This window comes from Alligator mississippiensis, chromosome 1, assembly GCF_030867095.1.
Source record: "Alligator mississippiensis isolate rAllMis1 chromosome 1, rAllMis1, whole genome shotgun sequence".
NCBI classification, from domain to species: Eukaryota; Metazoa; Chordata; order Crocodylia; family Alligatoridae; genus Alligator; species Alligator mississippiensis.
The window spans coordinates 345,431,566-345,446,952 of NC_081824.1; the positions used below are offsets into that span (position 1 = coordinate 345,431,566).

At 42.8% G+C, this 15,387-nt stretch overlaps 1 long non-coding RNA gene across 1 annotated transcript in view; it reads right to left on the reverse strand.

Moving 5' to 3' along the window:
• LOC132247769 (uncharacterized) overlaps positions 1-15,387 on the reverse strand; it is a 28,507-nt gene continuing 13,120 nt past the window's right edge. Inside the window, exons 2-3 of the long non-coding RNA XR_009459172.1 lie at positions 5,155-5,318; positions 1-140 (exon numbers count right to left, since the gene is read on the reverse strand). This is a non-coding gene — a long non-coding RNA (uncharacterized LOC132247769). The remainder of the gene's footprint in view (positions 141-5,154; positions 5,319-15,387) is intronic.

Sequence of the window (15,387 nt, forward strand, 5' to 3'; positions counted from 1 at the left end):
TCATATGTGGTACAACTTAGTTTTCATTCCCCATGGTGGCTGTAATGGTCCTTTCATTATCCTCTCTGCCTGTAAATGCATCTTGTAACTTACCTTCTCTATGAAAGGGCATTGAGCATGGCTTCTCTAAATACATTGTCCTGGGAATTAAAAAACAAAAAAAAAAACATTTTAGAGTTTTGTTGCAGAAGGGGATGATCTCAATTTCTCACTATGTTTTTAAGTATTTATATGCATTTTATAATATAGCTTTGGGGAGAGGGTTCTGGCTCTATAGGTACAAGATCAACCTTATCCTTCACTCTGACAAGGATTATAGCAACAGCTTAACTATGCACAGTAGCAGAAGAAAGGCAGGAAGATGAGAATATTCTATTCAATTAAAAATGACAGGAGTATTGGATAGCCAGAAGGTAATTATTGGCTGGAATGCAACACTACCTCCAGATCAGAATTGCTGTCTCCTAACGAAAAGCTCACTGACAAGGATTTTAAAGAATGCTTGCCACTGGCTAACTCTGCTCCCTTCTGAACCTCTTTGACTTCAATGGAAATCGAATCCTGCCAGTGCTGAGAACCTTAAAAAAAAATTTAAAAAAATCCTACTCTTAATGCTCACATGGAAATGGTTGCTATGGCAACCATTTGTACAATAACAATTTAAACTTCAAAGTTCCATTGATTTTAGTGCTTTCATACGCAAAGATCAGAACATGCATTATTCTGTCTTGAATTTCAGATGAAGTTAAGAATAAGATGGAAACAGAAAGACGGGAAACTCAAAGTTTCTGTGTCTGTTTGTGAGAATGTGAAAACATGATTTGCTAGTATTTTCTACCTTAGCTGAAACACAAAAACAGCAGCCCTACAAGAAAGGGAGACAGTTGCATTCAGTATACAGGGGCGGAAAAAAATGAGCAGCCTAACTACATCCCTCATGCTGTTTGTATATAACTAGATGACATTTCCATTCTGAAGATGCATAAGTATACTTGTCTGTCCTGTAACTAATTTAAGGATGAGTTTGGAAACAGTAGTCAACTTTATTTTATTTATTTTTTATTATTATTTTTCTACGTTAATAATGTTTTACAGGTTTTAAGCTTTTGTCCAGTTGTTCATTTTGTCTTCCTCTAGAGCAGGGGTTTTCAACTTTTTTAAACAAGTGTAGCCCTTCTCTCTTGAAGTTCTAGCTCATGTACCCCTTTATATTTTTTCTTGTTGTTAAGCGGGGGGCAGATCGAGGCTCCCATATTGAGGGAGAGAGTGGGGCTGGGACTGCACAGCCAGTGCAGAGCGTGGGATGGAGCTGCAAGCAGCTGGTCCAGGGGGCTCAGGAGGGGCACGCAACCCTGGAGGACATGGGGGCATATGCCCCTGGATCTGCGTGTGGGGTGGGGCTGGGGCTGGGCTGTGCCCAGTGGGGAGCTGGGCCAGGCTGCACATGGGGTGGGTGGTGGTGCTGGGAGAGGGCTATGGGGCGGGGTTACAGTGAATTCTGGAGTGGCTGCAGCCCCTCTCATCGCCCCCCTCCCAGCGCTGCCACTGCCTGCCCCTGAGCATAGCCTGGCCCAGCCCCTGCTGGGAAGAGCCCAGCCTGCAGCGGCAGCCCACCCTGTGCAAAGATCTGGGAGACATGCCCTTCCAGGGTGCGTACAGCAGCAGAAGCTGTCCCCTACATGGCTCAGTTCAGTGCCCCACCCTGGCTGGGCAGCCCCAGCCCCACTCCCTTCCCCACTTCTGGGGCCTTAATCTGCCCCCTCCCAGGTCCTCACAACACAGTTACAGCTGGACCTGGCTGCTCTTCTGGCCACCTGCATGCTGTGCTGCAGCTGCGCGCATGCATGCGGCATTTATCGGCCACATTGTCTGTGTACCCCCTAGGATCTTTTTATGTACCCCTCAGGGTACTTGTACCCCTGTTTGACAACCCCTGTTCTAGAATTCATCAGTGCAGGAACTTTATTTGGTTTCTTCCTGCAGTTTTAGAAAATTCAGGATCTTATGAATGCATCATAAGGTGAAATTTTGTTTTAAACAAAAATTGTATTATTGCAGAAGTGAGCTACAAAGGGATTGATTAAAATATCTAAATAGATCTTTTTGTAGGGTTGGGGTAGCAATTAAGTGTATAATTATATTTCTTCACAAATGTTGCGATGGACTAAATTAATATAATAGAGAATATGATCAGAATTCTTTCATCCTTTCACAATGAGCCGATATAGAATATGTAGGCAGAGGTCATTTTCCCTCCAATCCCCTCCTTCCTGAGAAGCTCCATATTAGAATTGTGAGGCTGTAACCATAGAAAATATGGTAAGTTGTTAATTTGGCTATTTTATGTTCATTGCAGGAATTTAAAAAAACTATAGCAAAACATATCTGACATTAACAGTTTCAAGACTATTATTTACTTTAATAAAAAATATGCTATTGGAGAGGAGACATTCATTTCATCCAGTGCAAAGTTTGTGTGTCCTCATTTGAAGTATCTCAAAGATGAAAAGGTTATCTTTCCCATTCATTGGTATAAGGTAAAAATAGTATTTTTGTCAGAATGTCCTGATAGTTAAAATGGAATATTTTAAAATGCAAATTATTGATCTTTATATCTAGTAATGGAAAAAATGCAATGATGTTTAAATATAGAAAGAGTGTTTTCAGAAAAACTCAAAGAAGTAACTATATAAAAATTAACTTTTAGGTTTGTCCTCTGAAGATGCATACTAATTACTGACTCCTATGTTTAGTGCATGCTTCATGTTTAATAAACTACATCAGAAATTCAGCTCTAATTTCTAAGCAGATGGCCAGCAGGTGGTGTATTCCTCACTCAAAAATGAGGTGCAACTACCTTGGCTAAGTTTTGTTTTCCTAGGAGAATTAAGTGAATACTTACTTTTCCTAGGGAAGTGGTTATGTAATATGGGGTCATTGTTTCTCCCTGTTGTGTTAAGGCTCCTTAACTCTACAAGTTATAAGAACATGGTATGTTAAAAATAGCAGTGGTTGCTGTAGTTGCTTTCCGCCTTGCCATCCAGATCCTCTCTTGCATTGTATAAGGTGTGCTAGTTGGAGAGCTAAGAGCCCATGGATTCTAGACCTGCTTTTCTACTGACTAGTGTCATCCAAAAACCTTATTAATGAGCTAGGATTCGTCCCCACTGAGAAGCTGCACAAGATCAGTTTTGAAACAGATGAACAGAAACACCTCAAATTTGGCAGGCTCAAGTCTCATCCTCTTTTCCATATGGCTACTTAGAAAGCATGTGCCAGTCTTTGTGCTTGGCTGGGCTGTCTATAAAATGGGGCTACTCGTGCCCATGTAGCCAAGTGTGGAGTGCTACTAGTGGCTCCTTAATTTGTTTTGCTTCTTGTTGTTAGGCCAAATAGAATTTGCTTTTTCTAAACAAAAATGACAGAATAAAAATAAAAGAATATTGTTAATGTTGCAAAGTAAATCACTTAAAACCCATGAAATGACAGAATATTTCCTTATGGTACAGTCTTTTAACATGTTCATGGTTTTTAATGTTTGGCCATGAGACCCCTGCTTCATTCAGTGCAGAAAATGGAAGGTGCTCAGTGAATTATTCAGGATTGTGTAGTGCATGAAGCTGTTTGTAAGACTGGTGTTACTTGCTGCATAACTTGGAAGATGTCTAGAGAATAAACCAGAGGGGTTAAAGTAGCTGAAGTCACCCAAAACTTCCTTGTATCCAGTGGTAGATTAAAACTTACTGGGGCCCTGGGAAAGCAGAAAAATGCAGCCCCCCTACACCCCATTATAAATATGAATTTATTAATGCTTTTTAATACATAGACCCATTAAATGTTTACAAGGTGCATTAATAAATAAAGCACAACACATGATCTCGAAATTCACTACTCAATTTTGCCACACAAAACTGAATAAAACAACCGCCTTAGGAAAATGACTCAGCTGCATGGGGTTGCTGTAAATGAAGAACACCACAAAAGGAATGATGGTTTCGATTACTGGTCATGTAGACACTTGTTTGACTATTTTTTTAATACATATTTTACATTGTACCTACACCATGGTCAACTACTATGAGAAAAATACAGGTCATACCAATAGCCTCGAGTACAAGTCTAAGAATACCATTAGTGATTCTTAAAATTAAAATAAAGCAGTAGGCCTATACAGCACATCTCAATTTTTTTTTTTTATCATTCCTGAAACAGTAAACGTGTGCTAACCTTCATATACTGTAAATCTCTCTCTTATATACCCATTACACCTGTGTTCTAATGCTACCATCACATAATTATGTAACCAAAATGTGAAAAAATACAAACATAAAATCTCATGACCAAGGATTCTGGTTTTCTCTGATTAGAGAATAAATCACAAATTATCTGATTAACACCCCCACCCCCCATCCACAATTAAAATGAAATGCCACTATCTCTCTCTATAGATATAGATATATCTATATCTAAAGAGAGAGAGAGAAAGAGAGAGAGAGATCAATTGAACATGATGTTTTATTGATATATTTACAATTTTAAAGCAATTTGGAAGTCTACCAGTGCCTCAATCACTATAATAAAATAAATTCTAAATACCTATACATTTTGACATTTGATTTGGGGTTCTTTATCGTGGAAAATAAGAGCTCCCCCTTCCCTTTGCTCACAGAACACAGGTCCAAGTCCCTCAGTCCCTTGCCACAGCCCCCCAGCCCAGCCGGTGCCCCTTATTCCCCACCCTGCGCACAGGTCTGAGGGGCATGAATCCCCCCTGCACACAGTGCACTCAGCAGCAGGGAGTTGGCTTCATGCTCCCACCCCTCGACAAGCTGCCCGTGGCCTTGTCCTGCTCCCCACTGGGGCCCTGGGGCTGGGGGTATTCCAGCCCCAAGCCCCAGGCACCACCTGGCTGGGAAGCAGCCCCAGCCCTGCCCAACTCCCTCCTTCCCTATGGGAGCCTCAATCCCTCCTTCCCCCTCGCCAAACTTACCTGCAGGAGCTGCTCTCCAGGTTGCCTGGCATATGGCAGCAGAATCACACCAATATGAAAGACACCAGTTCTTACACAACAACAGTTATGTATTCTATATGTAGGATTGCTGATAAGTTATAAATTTAGATCATAGTTCGGAGGAATAAAAAAAAAAAAATTACCTGTAACAAACAGGCTGATGTCTTGTGAAATGTTGTGCTTTTTCCCCCTTGTAAGTATATGATGTTTTGCAGGTGTAGTTTCCTTGGTCATGTCCACTTGCACTGCTGACCAGTAGATATTCATTCAAAGGGATAAACCTTTTCCATTCAAGCATTTTCCATTCCTAAAAAGAAATCAAGCAGTCTGTTAAATCACCTCATTTCCATCCAGGCTGTATGATATAGCCTCTAACGGACTTCAGCAAGGGCATGTCTCCCTGGCTTGTCTAGAAAAATGACAAACATTTCACCAGGTTCCTGGACAGGGTTCAAGCACACTCCAGATCCCTCCAGAGGCCAGAACTTGCCTTTCCAGGGTGGGGGGGAGTAACTGAAGCAACGAGAAGAAACCTGACTTTTCCAAGTACTTAAAGCTTTTAAATAGCATTTGCACAGTGTGCATCTCAATTGGGCCCCCTAACACCACAAAGAGGTGGGTTGGTAATCTTTATTATTATTCCATTTCTGCTAGACATAGGTGTTTGAGCTGCTACAATTTCAGGACTCACTGAGCCTTACGCACATAACTTGGTTAGTCTGCTACACTACATATTTGCCTGGCCAGAGTGCAGACTTATTGGGCATGCTCAGTAGCTGCATCAACACTTGGGCATGCACAATGTACCCAGAGTAGACCTGCATTTAGACAACTAGTAAGTGTTGATGCAGCTACTGAGTATGCACAGTAAGTCTGCACTCTGGCCTGGCAAATATGTAGTGTAGTAGACTCACCAAGTTCTGTGTGTAAGGCTCAGTGAGTCCTGAAATTGTAGCTACTCAAACTGGGTCAGCAGGGAGCTTGGAGGAACTGGGTAGGCTAGCAGGGTCTGTGGGGGAGGTTGGGAGGAATTGGGGAGCTAGTGGGGTCCATGGGGGGGAATCAGAGGACTTGGGAAGGGTTGGCAGGATTGGAGAGGCCCACCCCCCCACCTTTGCCCTGGGCCTCCCCCTTTTCCGCCCCCTGCCCTGCAGTGCTGCAAACTGCTCCTAGGCCAGTTTTACCAGCATTCACCACTCTTGGGAGCTCAAGTGAAGTAAATCTTGGTGTAGGGGGTGGGCAGATCAAAGGGGCTGGCAGATTCATGGGGGGATTTGGCATAATTGGGAAGGGCTCTCCCACCTGACTAAGACCTATTTTTAGCCACCCCAACCCCATAGCAATCCTGCCTTCTCCTCCCCCCACCCTGACTTTGATTGGCTCCTGGCACCAGCAAACACCAGTAAAACCAGGACCAGGAATGGCTTGCAGGACTGGGGGGTTGGTGGGCTTGGGGTGGGTTAGAGGCTGTTCCTTGGGGGAAGGGGCTGAAGGGGCTAAAAATAGCCTGGTGGCAGGCAGGGGTAGGAAAAGTGCAACCCCAGGGCTGGGGCCGTTGGCTAGGCTCTCTCAACCCAGGGGCTGTGCTGTGAGCTGTAGAGAAGTTCAGTCTACCTGTACCTGATCTAACTTAGTGAACCTTTGAGCTACAGTTAAATTAGATTGGGTCAGCTATTTTTTGACGGATCTAACCTTCTCGGGACTTCTGTACAGTTTGCACTTAAACTGACTTAACTAGGGATCTAAGTATGAGGTCCACACATAGGTAAACTAAGCTAGATTAGATGGCCATTTTTAATGGAATCCAACCTCACTCTAACCTCCCTGAATGTCTGTATGTACCCAGACATTGGTATATATTATAAAAGCAGAGTTTTTGAAGAGGAAGATAAGAGCATTTCCAAATGGGTTTGGAGCTGAAGTGTTGCATCATTTCTCTGGTATGAGCAAGCCTTGAAAATTAAAATCAGAGGGCTGGCAGCACCGCTTATTATTTGGGTTTTCCAATACTTTCTATTGTAACATCCTGTTTTCCATGACTTAACGTAGCTAGACGTTAGCCATTTGGGCTGAACTTTTTCATGCTTGCAGTATGACTTTAGATGAGCTGTTGAGGAATTTTCAGTCCTTTCTGAGAACAAAGTTTGGGAAAATGTTCTGCTCATGATATAAGAGTCATTTGACCCCTCCCTCCCTCTCCTCAAAGCCTATAATATCCTTAAGTTTTGAAGCTGGTACTTTATATTTGTCAGGGGTAGACTTTGGGTGAGAAGCATACTTTTTGTTGTTACTGCAGATACCTGTCTAGATTGGACTGGGTTTGAAGCCTATGGAAAACTTATCTGCACAAGCTTAGTAGAGCAAGGGTGTGAAATATCTGACCCTTGAAGATGCTGTATCCAACCTGCTGGGTTACCCAGTAGTCAACCAGAAGTTGAGGGGCATAGTCAAGTGGGAAATGACCTGCTGAAGTTCTTGGGCCCTGGTGGACATGATGATCAGTGGCAGGAAGGCAAGCAAAGGCCGATATAGCTCCAGTCACTCTCCAGCCACCTAGCCCATTACCACTACCATAGCCCTACCTCCTTGGCCAATGATGCCACCCTTACTACTGCTGCTTACCCCATGCCAAAGCTGGAGCTGTCACCATACCCAGTGCCAGAAGTGAAGCTATGACTGCTACAAGCTCTGCATGCTCCATGCTTGAGCTTCTGCCATGTGCCACAGGCTAGCTCTGGCCTGCAAGAAAACTCGTGGTCCAAATCCAGCCCAGGGCATGAGGTGAGTTCACATCCCTGTGACATGCCATGACCCCATATAAAGTCAGGTGCACTGTTGAGACACTTTCAGGGTGTTCTCACACCTTCACTGATGCCCTTCGGCCCTAAACCCCTCTTAGCAGTCTACTACTTGACTACTGAGGACAGACTGAGATTCTCCCAAGGTAATCTCCCTGACCTGTGGTGCCTCAACTTTATCTGCCTCATGTAGTTTTATCAGCTCTCAGCACAGGGGATTGTGTTAGATAAAAGGAACACAACTGTATCCAGTTATATGCTCAGAAAAGATAGATCCCCTGTTCCTGGGAAGAAGCCTGCTTGTATGGTGTAATGCTTGTCAATCAGTTTTACTAACAGTAAGTGTGTTATATTTTATAACAAAAAGATTTCTTATCAGAACAAGAGTGAACACAAGATATCAATAATCATATGTTAGATACAAACAGAGAAAGAAGAACAAATGAAAACAAGAGAAAATATCAGAACAACAAGTTGATCTTACCCTGCATCTTAAACCCAAGAATGCAGCACTTACTCAATCTGCTGGCTGAGGAGCTAAAGCCTAGCTCTGTGCCCAGGAAAACTAAAGCCAAAACCCTGCTCTCATGGCAAGGGTTAAGCATGATTTCTTACCTGGCTATTTATAATGTTATTCATTGGATTCTTGGGGAGCCCATATAATGTCCTACTCCCCAAGCATGTGAGTTTACCAAACTAGGGCCCCTGACACATGGTACCTTTAAGATGTGATCAACTCCCTTACACTCCCGTGCCTGGGAGCCCTTTCAGTGATCAGAGCTCTCAGTTGCAGGGGGTAATATGTGCTTCTATGGCTCACTGGAGCTTCCAGTCATGGGAGTGCATGGTGCACCCCTAGACTGGGAGCTCCAATCACTGACGGGGCCCCAGCAGCGGCAGTGATCCTGATCCTGTGCTTCTCTTGCACCAGCAATGTGGTATGATGAGATTTGATGCTCTGTCCCACAGTCATGTCTGTTGCTGTGCATGTGTAGTATGCCAAGAAGTGCAACTGTCGGGATCATACTTCAGATCCCATCTTGCCTCTCTAAGACCTAAAGCAGTCTTTATGTTTGGACATATTGTTTTAAGATCTGTTGTTTATGTTGATAAAGTTTATGTTGAGAAAGAAAAAGATGGGTGACTTTCTGTGAACTTAATTTAGCCTTGTTGACTTCATCTTTCACCATTTTTAAGAACTGAGGGTCTCAGGACAACTGTTTCTTGTAGAGAATTCCCTGTCATGAGACAATAGCACAAGATGGTTATTACTTATTCAAACAAGTACCAATTCAGTGATAACAAGAGAACCAATTAGTGCAAGTACAGGGTATTTATGAAGTGGATGCCTGTTACAAGGAGATCTCAATGTCAAATACACATCGATGGAAATCACTTTCTTACTACAGATGTAAATTGGATTCAGACCAATAAACAATGGATGAACAGCTCTGTGCACTTACCAGGCCTCTAAGCCAGACAGTTTGCCATAAATACGTACTTTGTTAAAAACAGAAAGATATTTTGAGTTAAAACTTTTAAATGGAATATTTAATGATTCTTGCATTATTTGCAAATGTGGTTGATATTATTGATGACAACACCAAACAAAGCAGGAGACATGGTAATTCTAGAATCCAAAATTTCTAGCTATAACATGTTAGAAGAGACCTCTGAACAGCAATTAGCCACGTACAATGCTCTTATCTGTGATGAAATTAAAGTGATTCGGACTGAACTGGGAAAAATAGAGAACTACATAAACATGCCAGAACACATCAAATAAGTTAAACAAAAGCATGGGGCTATCCAATGGAAATGGGACTTCTCTGTGAAATCTTAGTTAGCAAATACAAAATTCTAGAAAATTTGTGATATCAAATGTTACCCAGACAAAAATATCCCTTTTTCAGAAGTATTCTTGCTGCCAAACTCTTCTAGTCACTATGGAACAACAGAAAAATAAAGCTGATATATTATTTTGATGATAGTGAGCAGTTAATTTGGAAATGTTTGCTGGAGATGATTTGCCTTCATCAACTCCTGATGTATATTACAAACTCAAAGAGTGCATCCCCACGAGCACGCATTCCCCGTGGGACAAATAGTAGCAGCACACATTTGTGCCATTGCTTTTTGTCCCAGGGCATGCCCTTTCACACGTGATCTGGCATTGGCAAATTGACCTGGGTGAGGTAGGGGAGGCTGGCGCCAGCACCTGGGCTGGACCCAGCAGCCTTACCTGGGGCCCTGGAGGCCTACAGGGCAGCAGCACTGCCAAGTCAGCCTGGCCAGGCTCTCTTTCTTGTGGTGCATGCTGCTGCTGCACGCGCCACCCTACTTTTTAGCTAATTAGCAGCACAGCGAATGCAGCTTGTGGTGCTGCAAACTGCATATGTGCAATTGTGGGGATATATCCCAAAGCTTTCAAGTTAAAAAAAACCCAAACAACCCAATGCAACAGCAGCAACAACAGCAGGGGCGTAGCCAGGCAGGGACCCCACCCTGGGTCAGGGTTGGGCAGTGCCTGCCAGGCTTCTGCCCCACCTCACCCAGCCTCCCACTTTCTGCTCCAAATTGGGGGACAGCTGATGCCAGGCTGAGGAGGGGGGCGTGTGGGTAAAAAGGTAGATGGGATTGAATTCATAAAAACTTGAACAAGAACAATCCTTTCTCCAAAGCAAGCATGTATTGAACACAGCACTTTGTAACCTCAAGTACATGACTGAACAACCAAACCCCTTTGCCTAAGCTAAGATACACCCGCGTAAAACACAGTGAGAGCACACACAGTTTGGTCTAACTTAAAATGGAATGTAATAAACCAGAAATGCAAAACTCTAGAACTCTTGGTTCAGAGATTATACTTTGTATTAGACCAACTAAGAAATTGCAAAAAATCTTTTTCTGCAAGCTTTTGGGCACATGTACATCCTCAGGCTCAGGGAAAATTGAAGATGGTAAAAAGTCCCCATAGGTAGAAAATCAATTTTGTTTTTGCACAGAGGAAGCTGAAGGTGGTGTCTTTGTGAGTTGCTCTTTGATGTGCAGATAAGGCAGGATTCCTTCACTGGTCGTTTCATGTGGTAGAAAGGCAAGGAGGTGTAGAAATCTTTCTTGTTGTTCAGCAATGAAGTTTAAAGTCTAAACTAAAATTCAGCATCTTCGATGTTTCAGGGATGTAATTGGTAGCCGTGTTGGTCTGAGACCAATAGAAATGCAAAACTCTAGAATTTTTGGTTCAGAGATGATAGTCTTATGGACCCAGAGGAAGAGACTTCTTTGCAAATGAGAACACTCATGAATAGGACTTGAAAGATGGAGAAATGAATAAATGTAAATTTAGTTTCCTGTTCATATAGAAATGTCTATGTTGTTAGGGATCCTATGAGTTCTAACTGTACATTTTTCTCACATAATAAAAAACTGTGGAGAGAATCAGTATACGTTGTATCCACTGAAGAAAGGACCAGAAAGCCCAATTTGTTTTTCATAACCACTATCCCTGGGAGATGGAAAAACAAATTGTGAAGTTTCACTTATTTTTTCCTGAGTTCAATTTCTTTATTTGGATTGTGCAAGTTCTGTGGTTCCCCCATGAAGTAACAAGTCTGTTCCCTTTTTAAAGGAAATCTGCAAATGCTTAAAAAAAAGCCCTATGCATTTATGGATAGAGCTCTAACCTAAGAAATTGGTTCTTGTCTCTCCTTAGCCAAGAACCACATATCTCACTACACAGGACAATGTGTTAGTCACCAATTATTAGGAAGTCATTTTTTTTCCTAGAAAAACATCCCTAAAAAGTAATTAATCTTTACTGAGCAAGTACATTAATCATTAGACCATTGATTCTTAACCAGGGTGCTCTGAGATCTTTTTAAGGGTGTTGTGAAATGTTAGCACTGTTAGGTGTGCAAAGTCCTACACATGAATTACAAATAAACCTAGAAATTTCAGATGGGAATCTGTAGTGCCAAAAACGTTCTGACCTGTTGTGGGCGCTCTGAGTTCTTTGCAACAGAAGAATTGTGTTTTTATTTTTTTTTGTAGTCAAAAAGTGAAAGCTGAGAGCTAGAATTTTCCCAGGGGTACCTTGAGTCTACCAAGGGGGTACTTTGAGTCTAAAAAGGTTGAGAACCATGGTACTACACTATTGGTCTAAGACGGAATACCACTCCTGGCAATCTTTAAAACCCTATTACACTGCTGTCTCAGAATGGTGACTAGGTTTTGTGAAACACAAGTGAAAAGAGACAGTTAATGGACAGCATGAGTCAGGTGTCCTGAGCTGAACTGAGGAAGGGCACTTTGTTCCCAAAAGCTTGTCTAACATTTCTCCTAACTGTACAGTTGGTCCAATAAAGATATCACCAAAAAAACCCATTGCCCCTTACATATTTCTTGGACCATCACAGCTTAATCCACTTAATCACACCTTACATAGTGACCTGGCCACATGTTCATGCAATTAATGGAATGATAAAATGGGGAATAAACCAAAAATTATTTCAGAAAGTATGTGTAATAATTTTGTGGCTGGCTCCCATTGTGCCTTAAATTGCACGTGTGGCCAGTGTGCTGGGACTGCCAATCACCTGATGGGTGGTCTAAGCTATGGGACTGTACCAGAGTGTGGAACTTCAGCGTGATCTGGGGAGTGGGAAATTCCCAAGGTATGCAGGTTTGGGGCCCTTTTTGCCCCTGGAGCACCTGTCTGGGATGGCTGGAGAGTGAGGGAACTCTGAGTTGTTTGAGTTTTTCCTCCCCAGAACAAGTAGCCATACACTGCTAAATAGAGGCACAAATTGATGCTAGCTTTGTCAAAGAAAACAAATTGTTGGCAATAATGGCATGATGGGGCATGTACATCTGTTTTCTTGGCCTCCATGCCACCATAAAGGTAATGAAAGGCAGTGTCTGTTTCCACCCTAAGTGTCCTGCTCACTGAGTATATGTATCTGACAACTGCATAATCACCCATGTTCCAGTTTGTAGGAAGCTGGGGGTTTTAGCTTATGTGATGCAAACACCAGCTTGGATAGATGTGCTGTGTGATTTACTACTGTTGTTATAAACCCTGGAGTAATTTTCATAGGAAACAGATAATTTTTAGAGTGTTACTTTATTTACATATATTTAATAACCTGTAAGTTTCATGCATTGACATTCATCCATCTTTTTTTTCCATTGTATTAAGACTTCCTTTTTTGTCCAGGATTAGAACGTAAATTTGCAATTTTTTCTAAGATTTTTTTTATTGAAGATTTTGAATAAGGTCAGTTTTAGAGTTGATTGAAAAATGAGTAAAACTTCACAAAATTCTGTTGAATATTTTGCAGATTTGTCAAAATTTGAAATGTTATCTATTTCCATATTTTCCAGTTGGTTCAAAGAGTTTCTTTTCTGGCGGTTTGCATGGAATATGGCAGTTTGCACGTACCTTCTATTCTGAAAGTCCTGCGAAAAATTATCTTGGGTGTTTTTCCTCCTATTACAGTGACTTCACAAGTAGATTGCAATCCTGCGGTTATCCTTAATACGTCTCTACAAAATTTCTCTACTCAGAATTTGAAGTAACTGTGGGAGGGCGGCTGTGTCTATCGCAGTTCCCCTCAGAACTAGCCTGCCACTACTTTGATTGAGAAGGAAAGATGTTCAGCGTTAATACTTGATGGGGAGAAAACAGCACAGACCATCCAGATGGTTAACTTGCTGGTGCTCACTTTATTTGTATCAGGGTTACAATGTTACTTTCCCTGCGCTAATTGCCTCATTAGCGGGGAAGTGATATGGCTGTTCCAATTAACTGTTGAGCCGGGGAGTCTTCCGGCTGCGTTAGTCAATTTTTGCTCAGGCCAGGCTCTCACCACCAATTACCTCATTGACGGGATGTAGAACTTACCATCAAATAGCCCGGCAGAGTGGCGTCCTTGTTGTGGCTTCCCGCATCTGGGGCTGAACCTGGCATGTGCCCTGACTGCTTGGTGGGGGGACTGGCTTCACGTGGTTTCCCCTTTCTGTGCATGACTCCAGAGTCTCCTGCCTTGGGGTTCTTTCCTCCACTTGGCTCTTCAAGACCCCTTGGGTTCTCCTAGGTTGGTCCGTGCCGACTACAGGGCTTGGGTAGGTGTCCCTGCTCCTTACTTTCAGGCTGCGGCGTCCCCACATCCCCGATTCCCAGCTCTCCTCTGGGTACCAGCTCTCCATTTCGCTCTTCGTCTCTTTGTGGTCTCCTCCTCTTCCTTCAGTGCCCGAGGGCAAAGTACGGTCCCGCGCAGCCGGGCTTATGAAGGTGGCAGCAGGCATAATTACCCTGATACTCCTAGGGTGTGCGGACTCCCTTCACCTGCATCAAATGCTCCCTGTGGTTATCCAAGTAACGGGGCTTCTACATAAGCCCCTGTTACAGTAACGTCCATGAGGGCTTTAAAGAGAATTAATTTTTCCCCACTGAACATTCATATACTTTCTTTGGTTTAAATAGCTACATTCAGGATATAAGTTGTATGTTTTTTACACAGCTATTTTGCTCTAAAACAAAAGATGTAGATTTTTAATCCTTTCTAAAACTGTCTTGTATGAAAATGGTTGTGGGAGTAAAGTTATTGCAGGTAAACTTGAACTAATTAACTGAAGGCAACATTACAAGAGGAAGATACTAGTTTGTTAATTTTGGTAAGTCAGTTTAATTTGAGACCATGAAATATTTTTTAATTTTCTTCTTTGAATAATTTTTTACAAGCTCCCCAGCCCCTACTCCACAATCGCATTTGCAATTGTGGAGTAGGGGCTGGGAGCTTCCCACATGGGGACAATTCCCCACCCAGCCTGGATCTGGCTGGGACCTGCTCTTGACTGGGACAGTTCCCAACCAGCCCCAAGCTGCGCAGGGAAACACATGCAGACTTCCCTGTGCATCCCAGTGCTGGTTAAGAATTGTTGTGGTCAGGGCAGATCCCAGTCCCATGTTCCAATTGGGTGATCGAGGCATAGGGCTTAGAAAGAGCTGCAGGGGTGGGGCAGGTCGCAGTCCCTTGCCCTGATCCCCCAGTGGAGCATCTAGCCTCCACCCCAGCAGCAGATAGCTCCCCCTAGGGCCAGAGACAGCTGTCTCTTGGCTTGGTGCTCCCTGCCAGCCTCTGGGCTAGCACCCAGGGGGAGCCTGGAGTTCCCTCGAGGGGGTACATTGCAGGGCTGCAGGGAACTGGGAGCAAATCTGCTTCCTAATCCCTGCATATGTAGATGCCTACTCAAAAACCCTTACTGTGAAGTATTTTACTGAACAGTAAATCTAGGCTGGAGTAAATGCATGTGTAGAGTACCCATAGAATATTTATCTTCATTATGTCATTTTTTCTTTTAGCTCTGCATTCATCTTAAAAGTTTCACAAGGACATTCTCACAGCTTTCCCTTTTGTCACTCTGTATACCTCACTTAAAGGTTCTAACTCTGTCTTCCTGGTAAGTTTTATAAGGCCTAGAGGTCATAATCATCCAATTACTAATTTCCTCCCTAAAGTTTAGCATTAATAGAAAGACATGGGAATCCAAGTCTTATTTGTACAACTTCATGTAAGT